General features: G+C 45.4%; 1 protein-coding gene across 1 annotated transcript in view; it reads right to left on the reverse strand.

Annotated features, from left to right (window-relative positions):
* The window catches only part of ttll7 (tubulin tyrosine ligase-like family, member 7), a 179,619-nt gene extending 162,628 nt beyond the window's left edge, over positions 1-16,991 (reverse strand). Inside the window, exon 1 of the mRNA XM_048602248.1 lies at positions 16,896-16,991. The gene's annotated coding sequence lies outside the window, so the exon portion shown is untranslated. The remainder of the gene's footprint in view (positions 1-16,895) is intronic.
* Between the last annotated feature and the right edge of the window lie 108 nt (positions 16,992-17,099).

The raw sequence follows: 17,099 nt of genomic DNA on the forward strand, positions 1-17,099 counted from the left end.
TTCTGAGGAAGAGTCACTGGACCCGAAACGTTAACTCTGTTTTTCCCTTCACAGATGCTGCCAGACCTGCTGAGCTTCTCCAGCAACTTTGTTTTCGTTTTTGTTCCTGATTTACAGTATCCGCAGTTCTTTTGGTTCCTTGTTTAAGTTCTTTCCTGTTAGCTTTGTACTCTTCAAGGGCTCCATCTGTCTTCAATTTCCTAAACTAACCTTTGTATTTCCGATGAAACTTACAATTTCTCTTGTCGTTCAACATTCCCAGATTTTGCCATCCTTATCCATCATTTTTACAGGAACATGTTGGTCCAGAACTCTAATCAACTGGTCTTTAAAACATTCTCACATGCCAAATGTGAATTTACCCTCAAACAGCCCCCTCAAATCTATATTCTCCACTTCCTGCCTGATATTGTCATAGTTAGCCTTCGCTTAATTTAGACCTTTCACCTGAGAACCACTCTTATCCTTACCCATAAGTAACTTGAAACTTACAGAATTATGGTCACTGTTCCCAAAATGCTCCCCCACTGAAGCATCGATCATCTGGCTGAACTCATTCCCCAATACCAGGCCTAGTATGGTCCCTTCCCTACTTACATATTGTCCTCTAAATTGGCGTGTGTCTACTTTCAGAAAACAGGCTTTGCAACTTAAAGGGATAGACCCAGTTTGTGGGGTGCTGCCCTGTCAGCAGTGGCTCAGGTAAGTTGCACCCTTACTCCCAAATCACATGGTTCCAGGTTCAAATGAAAAACTCAAAGATGACACATCAGTGAGTACTGAACAAGTGCTGCACTGTCGGCGATGCCATCTTTCACATGAGATACCAAACTGAGGTGATGCTTGCATGCTTAGATGGAGGTAAAGGATCCTGTGACACTATTTTGGAAAGGAGCAGGGGAGATCTCCAAAGTATCAAGGCCAATACTTACCCCATTTAATCAACGTCATAAAGTACGGATTATCTACTGTTATCATCTGTCCCTCATTTCAAGGCTGATACCTTCCAAAGATCTTGTTCCAATTCACAGTCATAAATCAAGTTCAAGGAAACATTCAGCGAATATTTACGTGAGATTATTGACCCCTCTCCCAACCCTGATTGCATCAGGTTTTATCAATTCAATTATAAGTTTTAATGAGACTAATCTAGCCCCTCCCAATGCAAAATACCACTAAAGTCTTTCAACAAAATGTAATCCTGCCCCATTACTTTATCTGTGGGGTGACTGAAGGATACAAGGGACGGCAGGAACAGGGCACGGAGTTGATGATCAGCCATGATCATATTGAATGGTGCAGCAGGCTCAATGGGCTGAGTGGTTTATTCCTGCTCCTAACTTCTATGTTTCTATGGAAACCCATCTCTGCATTAATCTCACTTCCTTTAAACCTTACGAGCAGATGAAAATGATTGAGTCGGAAAGGGTTCATTGTCTCACATAATTGATGAGACTGCAGTATTCAAACACCTCTCCCACCACATCCACCCCAATCCCACAGCCTACTCATCCTAAGAAAGGAATAAAAATGGGGTGTAGGTTCCCGTAGGGTGCCTTGGGGTGGGGACAGTTCTCGCAGGGTGCCAAAGGAAATGAGTTCCCGGAGGGTGAAATGGAGTGTGAGTTCCCAGAGCGTGGCATGGAGTGTGCATTCCTGGAGGTACCATAGGGTGTCAGTTCCAAGAGGGTGCCACGGGTGTCAGTTCCTGGTAGCTAGCAAGGCAGGGGCCCATTCACCATTAGAAAATGTTGAGCTACTCGATACAGGGCAAAAATCTTAATCTGCCAAATTTCAACCCTGAACAATTTGGTTGAGAAAGAACCTACTTTTATCATGCACAGTTATAAGCCTCTGGACATCTCAAAGAACTGTTCAACCAACAAAGTACTTTCAAAGTGCTGTCAATGTAGGAAACAGGGCAGTCAGTCGAGGGGTGACAGGTTTAACATGAGAGGGAAAAGATTTAAAAGAAACCTAAGGGGCAACTTTTTCACACAGAGGGTGGTGTGTGTGTTTGGAATGAGCTGCTGGGGAAGTGATGGAGGTGGGTACCATTAAAATATTTAAAAGGCATCTGCATGGATATATGAACAGGAAGGGTTTAGAGGGATTTAGGATATCTGGTTAGTATGGATGAGTTGGACTGAAGGGTCTGTTTCTGTGCTGTGCAACTCTACAACTCTGAGTCTAAGCTTGCACTCAACAGCAATGCGATAACAAGCAGTTATATTGTCGCAGTAAATAAAAACGGATGCTGTAAATCAAAAAAAAACACAGAAAATGCTGCAAAAGCTTAGCAGGTCTGGCAGCATCTGTGGAGAGAAATCAGAGTCAACATTTCGGGTCCAGTGACCCATGCTCAGAACCAGATCCAAAATGTTAATTCTGATTTCTCTTCACTGATGCTGCGAGACTTGCTGAGCTTTTCCAGCAGTTTCTGTGTTTGTATATTGTTGCAGCGTTGGTTGGGGGAGATGTACCAGCCAGCTCAACAGGGCTAACTCCCCAGCTCTGCTTAAAAACAAAGCCACACGGTTTTCACATCCTCCCGAGGGAGCAAACGAGGCCTCATTTTATCATCTCTGAAAGGTGGCACCTCTGACAACACCGTGCTCCAACAGAGGGTCAGCCTGAAAAGTTGTGCAAGAGTCTCTGGAGTGGAAATCACAGCCTTCTGGCTCAGCATTTCTTTCCAAACCACATTCAATCAAACCCTGCAAGACATTGGAGACAAACAGCAGACCTCCAAGAGAAAATACAACAGTTGGATGACAGGACAGCCACAAATGATGGGTTTTGGAAATGAGAAGTGATTTAGAAATAGCTCCAGTGCCCCACAAGCCAGCTCTTTGGTCAAACAGAAAGGAAGCCACGTCCTAAAATAATTACCAGCCACATCGTGTTTGTCGGACGTGGTCATGGTTCCTTTGAAAAAGCAATCCTGACCTATCTCTGGTTGTGTTTCAGTTTGTCTCTGCCTGCTACCCTCATACAAGAGGAGTGCTCTCACTGCTTCATAAGGCACAAAACAAATCGACAACAAAAACAGCAGAAATTGCAGGAGGCATTTTGTAGGTCAGTGGCTAAAACAGAAACGTTCACACTTAGTCCAGACCCATCTGTTCATTATTCTCATTGGTTCAGCAGCTCCAGCATTCTCAGTTTCTGTTTCTCAATGAATATGTGAGCTCCAATTTCCTTTGGGAAAATAACATTTTGCTTCAGCACCCCTCAATGTTCAGCCAATTCTGATCTGAGTTTGAACATCTTCATTTGAGAGAGGCATCTCATGGAAACCTATAAACGTCTAGCAGGACTAGACAGGGTGGACACAGGAAGGATGTTCCCATTGCCTGGGGAGTTCACAACCGAGGATCACAGTGTAAGGATACAGGGTAGACCACTTAGGACTGAGATGAGGAGCAATGTCTCTACCCAGAGATTGATCAGCCTGTGGAATTCTCTGCCACACAAAGTGGTTGAGGCTAAACGTTGAATGCTTTCAAGAAGGAGCTAAATATTGAGTCATAGGGTCAAACAGCACAGAAACAGACTCTTTGGTCTAACCAGTCCATGTCAACCATAATTCCAAACTAAACTAGTCCCCACCTGACTAAGCTTGGCCCAGAAGGTTGATGTGTCTCAAGGAGGTCTGAAAGACAGGGCAGCTGCTCTCTGCATGCAAAGTAAAGGAATTAAAAAGCAATGAGAGAAAAAAAAAACAAACAATCCTGTAAACAAGAAACAAAAACAGAAGTTGCTGGAAAAGCTCAGCAGGTCTGGCAGCATCTGAGAAGAGAAATCAGAGTTAATGTTTCAGGTCTGGTGACCCTTCCTCAGAACTGGACATGAAAAATTAACTCTGATTTCTCTCCACAGATGCTGCCAGACCTGCTGAGCTTTTCCAGCAATTTCTGTTTTTGTTTCTGATTTACAGCATCCGCAGTTCTTTTTGTTTTTTAATCCTGCAAATAGAATGGAAACAGAGTTTACGGTCTAGGATTGCTGAACTCAATTTCGAGTGCAGAAGCTTATCAAGTGCCTGGTTGAGGGCACCATTCATAGAACAGAATCAAAGAATCTGCAGAGTGCATAGGAGGCCATTCAGCCCATTGAGTCTGCTCCGGCTCTCCAAATGAGCATCACACTTACTGCCTTTTCCCAGTAACCCCACACTTTGTACCTTTACACTGCCCTCGTGCACGCCTCAATTGAAGATTCCAGTTTGCACACTGAAGCAGTCTGGGACAGAGACGGGTGAAAATCAGACAGGACACAGTAGGAAGCTTTCACAAGGGAAACCCCTCCTCCATTAAAATGCCCGTGTCTCGTTGAGAATCACTCTCCCCCTACGTAATGCAGTTCCTAACTCTCCCATCAACAGAGAAGCCATTCACAAAGCCCACTGTAACAGACACTACTCTGTGGTTCTCAAGGACAAGTCACTGTCAGTTCAATTGCGTTGCTTGAGTATCATTGTCCCCAGTGAATAAGCAATTTAAAATTCAAGTCATTCAAATTTTCCATCTTTGCAATGGCTCTTTGCACTGCAGTGAGGGTTGTAATTTTAACCCAGGTGTACAAAAGCTATTGTTTTTCTTGACATGGTGCCTGGTTTTTGAGAGACACCAAAACACACTAATTCTTGCCCTACAACCTCCTCAAGACCGTAAGATCATCATACAGGAGGAGTAAGCCATTTAGAGCATTGCTCCTGACCCAGCTTCTACATTCTACAGATAGTTTCCCCTGGGGAAGAGTCTAAGACCTTGGTATCGGCAGTGGAGTGGAGTTGAGGATTAATACATCAACCACGATCTCATTGAATGGTGAAGCAGACTTAATGGGCTGAATGGCCTATTTCTGCTCCTAAACCTTATGGTTTCATTACTGTCATGCTCCCTAAATGGTGAGCTCCCACCTTGCCGCTGCATTAATACCAAGGCAATAGGCTGAGGCGCTTAAGTGACAATAAATTAGTGTGGCCCAGGATGTGTCCCTCTGGGCCACTCTCCCTCAAAATAGGACAGAACTACATTTGGGAGCCTGCACTACTGTGAATGTTATTGGTCCTTACTTGGAAAAATGGGTCAGGTTCAGGCTCAAGTGAATGGAAGTCCCACTCCAGTTCACTCTCGCAGAAGGAAACCAGGCCATTGTTTCCAGCACAGGGCTGTGTTTGTGCTCAGCTCTCATGCTCAGTGGGACACTGCACACATGGGCATAAGACTCGAACGTCCAGGAAAGCCACCCACAGGCCTTCCCCCGTGGAGTCACACGGGGGGGCAGTGACTGCACCCATCATCTGATTAAATGCCCCTCCCTTCCCCCACAGGGAGAGGGCACAAGATTCCACCCCATATGGCATAGCCTGAAATTCACCTTGTCAATGTTCCTGCCATGCATTGTGGAATATTTTATTGCTACAAAGGTTACATTACTGAAAAAACACTGTGCATTAGATGGTCCTGACCTTGTAAAGGCAGGATATGTATAGCTGATAGATGAAACACGCTGCATGTGATCCCTAGACAAGGTGTCAGGCGCTACCATCACAGATGGTTGCCATGATCCATCTGCCCTCAGCATATAGTCTCTGGGTGTTAAAATCAGTGTTAATCATTTTGGTTCTCAAGAAGGGTCAGTGGACCCGAATTGTTAACTCTGTTTCTCTCTCTCCACAGACCTGCCGAGCTTCTCCAGCAATTTCTGCTAGTGTTGTAGACCACAGGGTGGTGTTTGCCAAACCTTAAGGCCGTTACGTCTGGTTACAAGTGAGACATGAGAATTGCGTGGCATCATTACTAATGGTCAGAACTGCCCAAGGGGTGTGGGGCCAGGGGAAGATCACACTGTGTAGGCCTCAGGTTGGAGGCTTTTAAATTCTATGAAGCTCCTTTGCATTAATGGCACTTTAACACCTTCAAACAAAACCAGAAACAAAAAGTCACATGGTGCCAACTCTCCCCAATTAAACCCGTTCCCAACTCTGCCCAGTCTCCAAGTCACCCCAGGTGCCAATGGTGCCAAGGACTGGGCCCAGATGGTTACTCTGATTCACCCTCCCCAATAATGGTCACTGAAGAACTACCTCAAATGACCATCCTGGATATTCCCAAATTGGCAATAAAACTGATATAACTATATTGCTAAAGATAGCTATCACTTGGCCTGTTTGCAGATCACCAGGGGACAAACAATTTAATTTTGACTTCTTTCCTTCTTGGATCTCATCAGGAATGAATTCCTGTTGGCTGGATTCCACTATATTATGAAAGGTTTTGTAGTTATTTACAGATCAAACCTGGGTTAGGTGACTTGTTTGATACTTGCTGAATGCAACTGTGAAAGCAAAGCTTCAATTCTGTTCACTCACGTGACTTTTGTTTTCCCTTTATTCCATCATGGGACGAGGGCATCGCTGGCCAGGCAGCATTTACTGCCCATCCCTAATTGCCCAGAAGGCAGTTAAGAGTCAACCACATTGCTGTGGGTCTGGAGTCACATGTCAGCCAGACCAGGTAAGGATGGCAGTTTCCTTCCCTAAAGGACATTAGTGAACCAGATGGGTTTTTCTGACAATCGACAATGGATTCACGGTCATCGTTAGACTCTTAATTCCAGATATTTATAGAATTCAAATTCCACCATCTACCATGGCAGGATTTGAACCTGGGTCCTCAGAACATTATCTTGGTCTCCAGGCTAACAGTCCAGCGATAATACCACCAGGCCATTGCCTCCCCTGTCCCACCTTCGCTGGACGGGACCACAAACACAGGCCTGTGTTGACAACTAGCAGCAGCAAGTCACTGAGCTCAGCCACAGTGACCCCAAATCATGTCCCCCGAGTCCGCATCGATCACATTTCCAACAACGCAGGCTCCCTGATGGAATTCCATTGTTCAAACATTGGGGGGTGAGGAGGGGTGTGTGGAGGGGTGGAGGCAGAGACAGACAGAGGCAGAAAGAATGGGGGTGGGGGGAGAGAGAGAGAGAGAAAGGGAGAGAGGTGGGGGGAGGGAGAAAGAGACAGATCGACAGGTAAAGACTGAGAGGGGGAAGGAGAGAGTGGGGTAGAGGGAGGGTGAATAGGGAGAGAGAGACAGAGTGTGAGAGAGAGAGGGAGGAAGGAGAGAGGGGGGAAGGGTTAGGGGAGGGAGGGATTGGATGGAGACAGACAGATAGAGAGTGAGAGATGGGCGGGAAGGGTGAGAGAGGCAAGGGGGTAGAGGGAAGGAGTGGGGGGAGAGAGACAGACAGAGAGAAGAGAGAGTGACAGAGATAGAGGAGGGAGGGAGAGAGAGGGGTGAAGGGGGGAAAGGAAGAGAGAGAGACTGACAGTCAAGGGGGAGGGAGGGAGAGGAGGAGAGAAAGAGAAAGAAGGTGTGGCAGAAGAAAAAGAGACTGAGCCTTTGCTGGAGGGAGAAAACCTGATGATGCAGCAATTTTGTGACAATAGCCATTTTGCTGCAGAGCTGGGAATAGCTGGGGCTCTTGTTTAAGGAGGGAGTGGCAGACATTTGACTTTGGGCTGGTGGGCAGCCAGATTGGAAGGATCTTTGTGTGGGTTAATGAGAAAAGATTTGACCATCAGATGGTGACGTGTATCATTTTATAACAGTGTCATCAACAGCCATGCGCAAGAGGTTTTGAGGAAAAGATGGAATTGGCTAACAGAAGTTAACTTTGTCATGTGACCCTAGTCATGTGACTCCGATACCTACTCATGTTATTCCAGCCAATTGGTTTGTCCCTAGCACCATCTTACTTTCATTATCTGCAATTATCTCTCTGCTTTAATTAATCTGTTTACAGGTCATCCCGGCTGTTGACACTTTACTCGCACCATTTATACTAATCTGTTGACCCTCTTGATCACCTGCAAAGACTTGCTATTCAGCCTGTCGACACTCTACTCACACTACTTATACTTACCTGTTGACACTCTTAATTACCTGGAATTATCTTGCCATTATCTTTCCGCCTATATATTCTGTGCCTGTGAGCACCCCTCCATATCACCTGATGAAGGAGCAGTGCTCTGAAAGCTTATGATTTTAAATAAGCCCGTTGAACTATAACCTGGTGTTGTGTGACTTCTGAGTTTGTCCACTCCAGTCCAACACCAGCATTTCCACCAGCTAAGGGGAGACTTAATTGAGGCCCTCAAGAATCAGAAAGGGGTTTTGATACAGTAAGTAACGAATAAACTGTTTCCAGTGGCTGAAGGGACAACCTGCAGATTCAAGGTGATTGACAAAACAGCCAGAAGTGGACAAGTGTAAAGTTACATGAGGGGGCAAGGCAGTGGAACCTGGGATGCACTCCCTGAAAGGCAGGTGGAAGCTGATTTAATGGTAAGGAATTAAATAAATTCTGAGAAACTTTTGCAGGTTTCAGGGAAAGGGAAGGTTATGGATAAATTGGACAATCCTTTCAAAAGTGTGTGTATGTTTCCAACGGAAGGGAGAAGTGCCACCATTAACAATGGCCACTGTGATTCATCTCCATGTACAGTTACACCATTACCTCCCACAGGAGAGAAACAGGTCTGCTTTTCGAGAAGTGAAGATCAAACACAGGGAGCTCAGTTCTCTCTCTCTCTGAGAAAGGGTGCTCATGACTTAATGACCAGACTGCAAACATTTTCAATTTCAAGTCCATCATCAACAGGGTGACATTTCTGAGTCACTGGCAGCAGGTTTACAGGCAATTCTGTTGCATGTCTCACATTGTTTCGTAGAATCCCTACAGTGCAGAAGCAGCCATTCAGTCCATCGAGTCCTCAGTGAACCTCCGAAGAGTATCCAACCCAGACCCACTCCCCTAACCCTGTAACTCTGCATTTCCCACGGCTAATCCACCTAGCATGCACGTTCCTGGACACTATGGACAATTTAGCATGGCCAAGCCAGCTAAGCTGAACATCTTTCGGCCATGGGAGGAAACTGGAATACCCAGAGGAAACCCTTGCAGACACAGGGAGAATGTGCAAACTCCACACAGACAGTCGCCCGAGGCTGGAATTAAAGCCTGGTACTGTGAGACAGCAGTGCTAACCACTGAGCCACCATGCCAGCCCCATTGTTCCGAAACAATGTTGGTTCTGCTGTACAATGCAGGTTTAGGGTGTGACAGTCCCCAAGACCAACGACATTTTAAAGCTTCTAATGTGAAGCTCAATGAAGGAATTTTCTACACACACACAGACACACACTTCCAAGTCATTTCACACAGCCATTACAGCTGGAGCATTGGAAATATTTTGAGATAATCCACCTGGTCACCTCAGACTTTTGAACCTTCGTGAACCCTTTTCTGTTTGACTGGCATCGCACCTTATCCATGGTGAGGGGGGGAATTAGTGTAATACTCCATCTAAACATGGTGGCTGGCCACAAATGCAGCTTCTTTTGAAAGAGACAGACAGCACAGTCACTTTGGACCAAAAGGCCTCCTTCTGTGATGTAACAATGGAGGATTCTAAATACTATTTCAGTGCAGGGAACAGAGGACACGTCATATCATTGCTCGTCCCCAACAGATCCAGTAACACTGGCCTAGAACTGAAAAGATGTCAAGCAGCCTGGAGCTTTGCTGGAGAGAAGTATAATTACATCAAGAAAATATCGGTAAACTTCTTATCCTATTTAAAAGCACAGTGCAAGAAAAGCAGAGAGATGGCTACATCAAAATATACTTCTCCAAAGGCATTAATCAAGTTTGCAAATATTTACAGATACAGTTGGACTGCGCACAGGATTTAACAGTGAAGAAAATATCATGGAGAATTTCTGACTTTGTGCTTCAAACAGCCAGCCTCTCAGAGACTGATGGTGGGCCCTGAAGTTGCCATTCGATACCATAGAATCCCCACAGTGTGGGCACAGGCCCTTCTACCCAACAAGTCCACACTGGCCCTCAGAGCATCCCACCCAGACCAATTCCCCTAATCTACACATTCCTGAACAGTATGGACAATTTAGCATGGCCAATCCACTTAACCAGCACATCTTTGAACTGTGGGAGGAAACCCACACAGACACGGGGAGAACGTGCAAACTCCACACAGACAGTCACCCGAGGGTGGAATCGAACCTGGGTCCCTGGCACTGTGAGCAGCAGTGCTGACCACTGAGCCACCATGCCACCCTTGAATATGACCATTACTAACTTGGTTGGGGTCTCAATTCCATTCTTCAGTCTCCCACCTCCTCCACACACTCCCCAGTAAGCCTGGAAACTACCATAGAACAAAACTCTGTGTAACTCAGCCGAGAATAGGTTCAATGACCCAGTCTCCATGTTGGAGAGAATTCCACTGACTAACCACTCACTGATAGAATGAATTTCTCCTCATTTCCATACGTTCAAACTTTGTTCCCTTAGTTCTAGAATATCACCATGAGGGGTAACATCTTCTGAGCAACCACCTGGTCCAGAGCCCTCAGAATCTAATCTGTCTCAATAAGATCACCTCTCATGGAGTCATAGAGTCATACAGTATGGAAACAGATCCTTCGGTCCAAACAGTTCATGCCAACCATAATCCCAAACTGAACTAGTCCCACCTACCTGCGTTTAGTCCATATCCCTCCAAACCTTTCCTCTTATCTTATTGCCTTTTAAATGTTGCCACTGTATCTGCATCTACTACTTACTCTGGCAGCTCTCATTCTATCAAGCTCCAATATGAGCTCAGCACATACTGTTATCCTCTTGGTGATTCTTTCAGAAGAGTTGGTGAGGTTAGTATTTATTGTCCATCCCTCTTTCCTCATATGACATCCCCCTTCATTCCAGGAATCAATCAAGAACACATTCTCTTTTATACTTCCAATGCTTCAGGAAGGAGGTTGAACCTTACGCAGTCTCACCAAGACCCTCTGAGGTGACTCTAATGTGGATCCACATTCCCTGAGAATGCAGGGAGCTTCAGCTGGGAGGGGGAAACTTCCCCAGGAGTCATCACGCCAAGCCAGCCAAGTAGGTGGAAATTTTCAGATCCATTCTCATGGCTCAGGGCTCCCTCACTCTCAGAATGGCAATCAGATCATGGGATTAAACTGGTGTTTTCACCAGGCTATGATAAGCCTCTCAAGAAAATGTATAAAAATCATAATTACACAAGATGGCAAAGGGAAGGGACAACTTACAACACACCAGCACTAACCCTTCCAATGGTGGGCACAACTTCTTTCTGGAATCTGGCTTCAGAATTGGCCACTTAACCAAACAGATCGAAGCAAAGGCATTTTTTACTGACACCAAAAGCTGACAATGTGCCTCACCCCTCACAGCACGTGCCGTTTCCTTATCAACAGCATTTTTATGACATCATCTGTATTATTAACAAAATGAGCCCAGGCCCAGCAGCGCCATCCTGAGCTTTAAGAGCCCAGCGTTGTCAGGACATTGGCACCTCAGAATGTTTACATAGCCCTGCTGTCATCTTCCAACTACGCCAAAGGAGAACTGAGAAACACCACACAGAGGAGAGCAAAATGCCACGGATGCTGGAGACCTGAAACAAACGCAGGAAGTTGCTGGAGGAAATCAGCAAGTCTAACGGCCTCTGTGGAGACAGAAAACTCTGGATCTGAAGAAGGATTAAAAGCAGACTCAAAACATTAACCTTGCCCATCTCTCTCTCTTCAGATGCTGCCAAACAAAATACAGATATATCTTAACAAAAACAAACCAAAGAACTGCAGATGCTGGAAATCAGAAACAAATACAGAAACTGCTGGAGAAACTCAGCAAAACCTTAGAAACTCAGCAAGTCTGGCAGTATTGTGGAGAGAAAGCAGCGCACACATATATCTGGCAGAATCACACCACCACTTTGAGTAATACTCTTTGGCGATATTTGTGAGATGACCCTTAGCTTAAATAAGCATTGGACAGAGAATCAGTCATCAGTTGCTGAAAGGGTGGGCAGTGCCTGTTAAATGCAGTTTGTGGCCTGCTGGACCACTTCCGACCCGCCCGGTGACCTACTCCTTCCATTTTTGGGGTGGAAAGGGTTGGAAATATCAGGCAGCTAGTACAACCAACACCCCGCCCCCCCGCCTAGCACCCCCTCAGCCCCACTGAGGTGATTAAGTGGCCAATTAGCAACTTCATGCTGCCCTAAGGAGACCCATGCCAATACCAGCAGCCTTGCAGCCTTTACTGCACATGCTGGTGTGGGGCAAAAAAGTTGGCCACCTCACCTCCTTTGGGGGGAGAGAGATCCCCCGTCAGCATCTGAGGCACCAAACCCCACCTCCCCGAATCCCACTTCCCCAACACTGAGGTCATACCATATTCTACCTTTCATCTTCCAGTGGTCTCTCAAACCCTCAGTCCCCTCACCTCCTGCCCTCAAACCACCCCACCCTTGCTGGGGTCTGCAGGCCAGACTTTGCCTGTGGCTCACACTCGCTTCAGTCCAGCCTTGGCACTTGGGGACCTGCTGCTGTCCCAGTTGTGGCCACCATTCAAACCTGGCGCTGTTGTCTCTACAGTTGCCAACCAATCAATGAGGCAGGATTTCCTCTATAAAGGAGGGGCAAAAGTCTCACCCTCAATTAATAAATGCCTCTCACTCATTCCCCCATCCCATTTCTCCTCCCAGTGCAAAACAGCCCAAGGGCAAGCCTTCTCACAGACAGGCTCCCTGTTGACTTTCGAGTTGCCGAGGGTTTAGGGCCATCATTATTTACAACATATATTAATGACTTGGATGAGGAAAGTGAACACTCTATAGCCAAGTTTGCAAATGACGCAAAAATGGGTGGGAAAGAAAGTGATGAGAGTGACATTAGGAATCTGCAGGGGGATATAAGCAGTTTAAGCGAATGGGGAAGAACTTAGCAGATGCAATACAATGTAATAAAATGTGACGTTATGCACTTTGCAGGAGGAATAGAAGGATGGAATATTATTTAACTGAAGAAAGACTGCAGAAAACAACAGCACAGTCGGATTCGGGAGTCCTCATCTATGAATAATAAAAAGCTAGCATCCAAATTCAGCAGTTCATAAAGAAGGCAAACTGAATAAAACAAAGAACCATGGATGCTGGAAATCTGAAAGAAAAACAGAGATTGCTGGAGAAACTCAGCAGGTCTAGCAGCATCAGTAGAGCGTAAGCAGAGTTAGCATTTCGGGTCCAGTAACCCTTCTTATAAAAGGAATATTGGCCTTTATTTGAAAGGGGATGTGTTAAAACAAAAGGGGGAATTATTACTAAAACTATACTAGGCACCAGCACTTGTCAGATCCCAGTTGGAATTCTGTGATCAGATTTGGGACCCATATTTGAGGAAAGATAGACTAGCATCGGAGGCAGTCCAGAGAAGGTTCACTCGGCTGATCCCAGGAATGGATGGACTGTCTTATGAGGACAGGTTGAGTAGGTTGGGCCTGTACTCACTGGAATAGAGAACAATGAGAGGTTATGTTATTAAAATGTATAAGATTCTTATGGGCAAAAACAGAAATTGCTGGAGAAAGTCAGGAGGTTTGTCAGAATCTATCGAGAGAGAGCAGAGTACACGTTTTGGGTCCAGTGGCTGCCAGCAATTTCTGCTTTCATTTCAGATTTCCAGTATCTGCAGTTCTTTGTTTTGAGATTCTTGGGGAATTTGACAGGGTAGATGAACAAAGGTTGTTTCCCTTTGCGAAACAGTCTAGGACCACGGGACATGATCTCAGTGAAAGCGATCAAGCAGTTAGCACATAGGTGAGTTGGAATTTATAATGACATAGGGTAGTGAATCTATGAATTCTTTACCACAGAGGGCTGCTAAGGCTGGGGTCATTAAGAACATAAGAACAAGCAGCAGGCAATTGAGTCCCTCGAGCCTGCTCCACCATTTAATACAATCATGGCTTATCTCATCTCAGCCTCAACTCCACTTTCCTGCCCGCTCTCCATAACCCTTCAACCCATAACTCATTAAAAATCTGTCTATCTCCTCCTTAAATTTACTCAATGTCCTAGTATCCATTACACTCTGGGATAGTGAATTCCTGTGATTTATGACCCTTTGAGAGAAGTAATTTCTCCTCAGCTCTGTTTTAAATCTTCTACCCCTTATCCTAAAACCATGACTCTTGAGATTGCCCCACAGACTCTTTCTACATCCACTTTGTTAATCTCTTTTAGCATCATATATACTTCAATTAGATCTCCTCTCATTCTTTTAAACCAAACAGTATAGGCCTAACCTGCTCAATCTCTCCTGGAGTATTGCGTGCAATCGTGGTCTCCCTGCTATAGGAAGGCTGTTGAGAAGCTTCTAAGAATTCAGAAAAGATTTATGAGGACGTTACCAGGGTTGGAGGGTTTGAGCTATAGGGAGGGGATGAATAGGCTGGAGCTATTTTCCCTGGAGCGCTGGAGGCTGAGGAGTGACCTTATATAGAGGTTTATAAAATCATGAGGGGCATGGATAGGGTAAATAGATAAGGTCTTTTCCCCGGGGTGGGGGAGTCCAAAACTAGGGGGCATAGATTTAAGATGAGAGGGGAAAGATATAAAAGGGACCTAAGGGGCAACTTTTTCCCGCAGAGGTTAGTGCATATATAGAATGAGCTACCAGAGGACATGGTGGAGACTGATACGATTACATCGTTTAAAAGGCATCTGGATGGGTATATGAATAGGAAGAGCTTAGAGGGATATGGAACAAATGCTGGCAAATGGGATCATATTTACACATGATATCTGGTTGGCCTGGACGAGTTGGACTGAAGGGTCTGTTTCCGTGCTGTAAAACTCTATGACTCTAAGACAAACCCTCATCTCTGGCGTCAATCAAATGAATCTTCTCTGAACTGCCTCCAATACAAATACATCCCTCCTCAAGTCAGGGGGATTGAATATTGTATGCAATATTCCAGGTCCAGTCTCAATAACGCAATGTATATTTGCAGCAACACCTCCCTACTTTATTAACCCTGTTCCTTTAGCAATAAATACCAAAATTCCTTATTTGCCTTCTTTATGACCTGCTGTACCTGCATACCAGTTTCCTGTGGTAAGTATATTCAAGGCTGAGACAGACAGATTTTCAGACAGTAAGGGAAACAAGGGATATGAGGTGAAGGCAGGAAGGTGGAGCTAAGGATTACCAGTTCAGCCATAATCTCATCAAATGGCAGAGCAGATTCAATGGGCTGAATGGCCTACTTCTGGATCTATCTCATATACAAAGCCAGTGCAAGCTAGATAGGCCAAGGAAGGCCATTAGATATCAGAGCAGAATTAAGCCATTCAGCCCTTTGAGTCTGCTCCACCATTTTTTTTCTATTCATTTTGTGAGATGTGGGTGTCACTGGCTGGCCAGCATTTCTTGCCCATCCCTAGCTGCCCTTGAGAAGGTGGGGGTGAGCTGCCTTCTTGAACCGCTGCAGTCCACCTGCTGTGGGTTGACCCACAATGCCATTAGGGAGGGAATTCCAGGATTTTAACCCAGCGACAGTGAAGGAACAGCGATATATTTGATCATGGCTGATACACTTCTCAACCCCATCCTCCTGTCTTCTCCCCGTAACTCTTGATTCCCTTACTAATCAAGAGCCTATGTATCAGTCTAAAATTCACTAAATGACTTGACCTCCACAGTCTACTGCAGCAATGAGTTCCACAGATTCACCACCCTGAAGAAATTCCTCCTCATTTCATTTCTAAAGGGTTGTCCCTTCAATCTGAGGCTGTGCCCTCAGGACCTAATCTCTCCAACTGAAAAACCTACTTGAAAATGAAAACTGTTATCAAAATCACAAAATATGAGCATAACATCAAGAAACAGAAAATGCTGCTTTACTCAAAAATCTATGCCATCACAAACTATTCTGGTGAAAAGTCATTGGCATGAAGCAATATTAACTATTTCTCTCTGACATGACCTGCCAAGAACTTCCAGCATTTTCTGCTTTTATTTCAGAATGAGTGAGTGTCCATTGCATTGTTTTGTTCTAACCTCGATTGCACTTCCCTGTTAAGACAGAGCATGTGTTTTCGTTTAACTGCAGGCCTTGTAATCTCTGATAACCTGCACAGCAACAGTGAAGCGGGCAGTGCATTCTAAAACCTTGTACCATTCGCTGCAATCTGATACTGAACTCTCCACAGCGCTGCTATCTGGCTATTCAATTCGCAGGCAAAAAGAAAATGCCTGAGGACAAACAACAGCAAAACAGGAACAAAAACCAAAGACGGGGGCGTGGGGGGGAGAAGGGAATAATGAGGGTTTATTCAGTTCACGGATAAAAAGTGTACACACCGTGGAAACATAAGGTATTATCCTCATGCACACCCGGAAGTGTCAATCCGCCCTTCCCCATTGTGTTTCACGATTTCACTGTTGGTTACCTGGAAACCGACAACTGGGGGCAACAAAAGGGGGCCGTTTGAAAGCGTTCAAAAATGGGAAAGGGGGAAATGGGGAAAACGCCCCTCACTGCAAACTATCACTAGTCTACAACCACATGAAAAAGCAGAATCAATGTTATTTATCCCCGTCTGCCATCCCAGCCATAATATTACAGCAAATCTTCAAGACAAGGTTACACTCACCTTGTTTCAGTATTTCACTGAGAAAATTCTACGATTTTTTAATAACCGCGACCTGAACAACTTCCTTTGATATTTTAACGTTTATGTTGATCACGTTGAAGATGATGCTGGTCTCTCGGTTCAGTTACAGTCTCCTATGATACAGCATTCAGTGCTGTGACACACAGAGACACATGTCAGTGTTTATTGTCCCTGCTGGCGGCGAATACATTATCAGATTCTGCTCCACTGTGAGCCCCATTCAGAAACACTCCCAACCCAGCTCCACCACAATAACCAGGGCCAGATCCTGGTTGCCCCCCTTACCCCAGCACCTTACCCTTGGCTCAGACAGGATTGCTTCCTCTTCTCAGTTTCCTCCTCCTCCTGCTGCTCTGTTTCTGCTGGAGTGGGATATTCAGAATCCAAATCAAAGCGCATCAGAAACAGCAGCGTCTTCACCAACTGCATAAACCCCACTGCAGGCAGAGCCCAGCTCCGCACTGACTCCGCTCCGGGTTATTGATCCGCACTGACTCCGCTC

The sequence above is a fragment of the Rhincodon typus genome, chromosome 10, assembly GCF_021869965.1.
Source record: "Rhincodon typus isolate 14 chromosome 10, sRhiTyp1.1, whole genome shotgun sequence".
NCBI lineage: Eukaryota > Metazoa > Chordata > Chondrichthyes > Orectolobiformes > Rhincodontidae > Rhincodon > Rhincodon typus.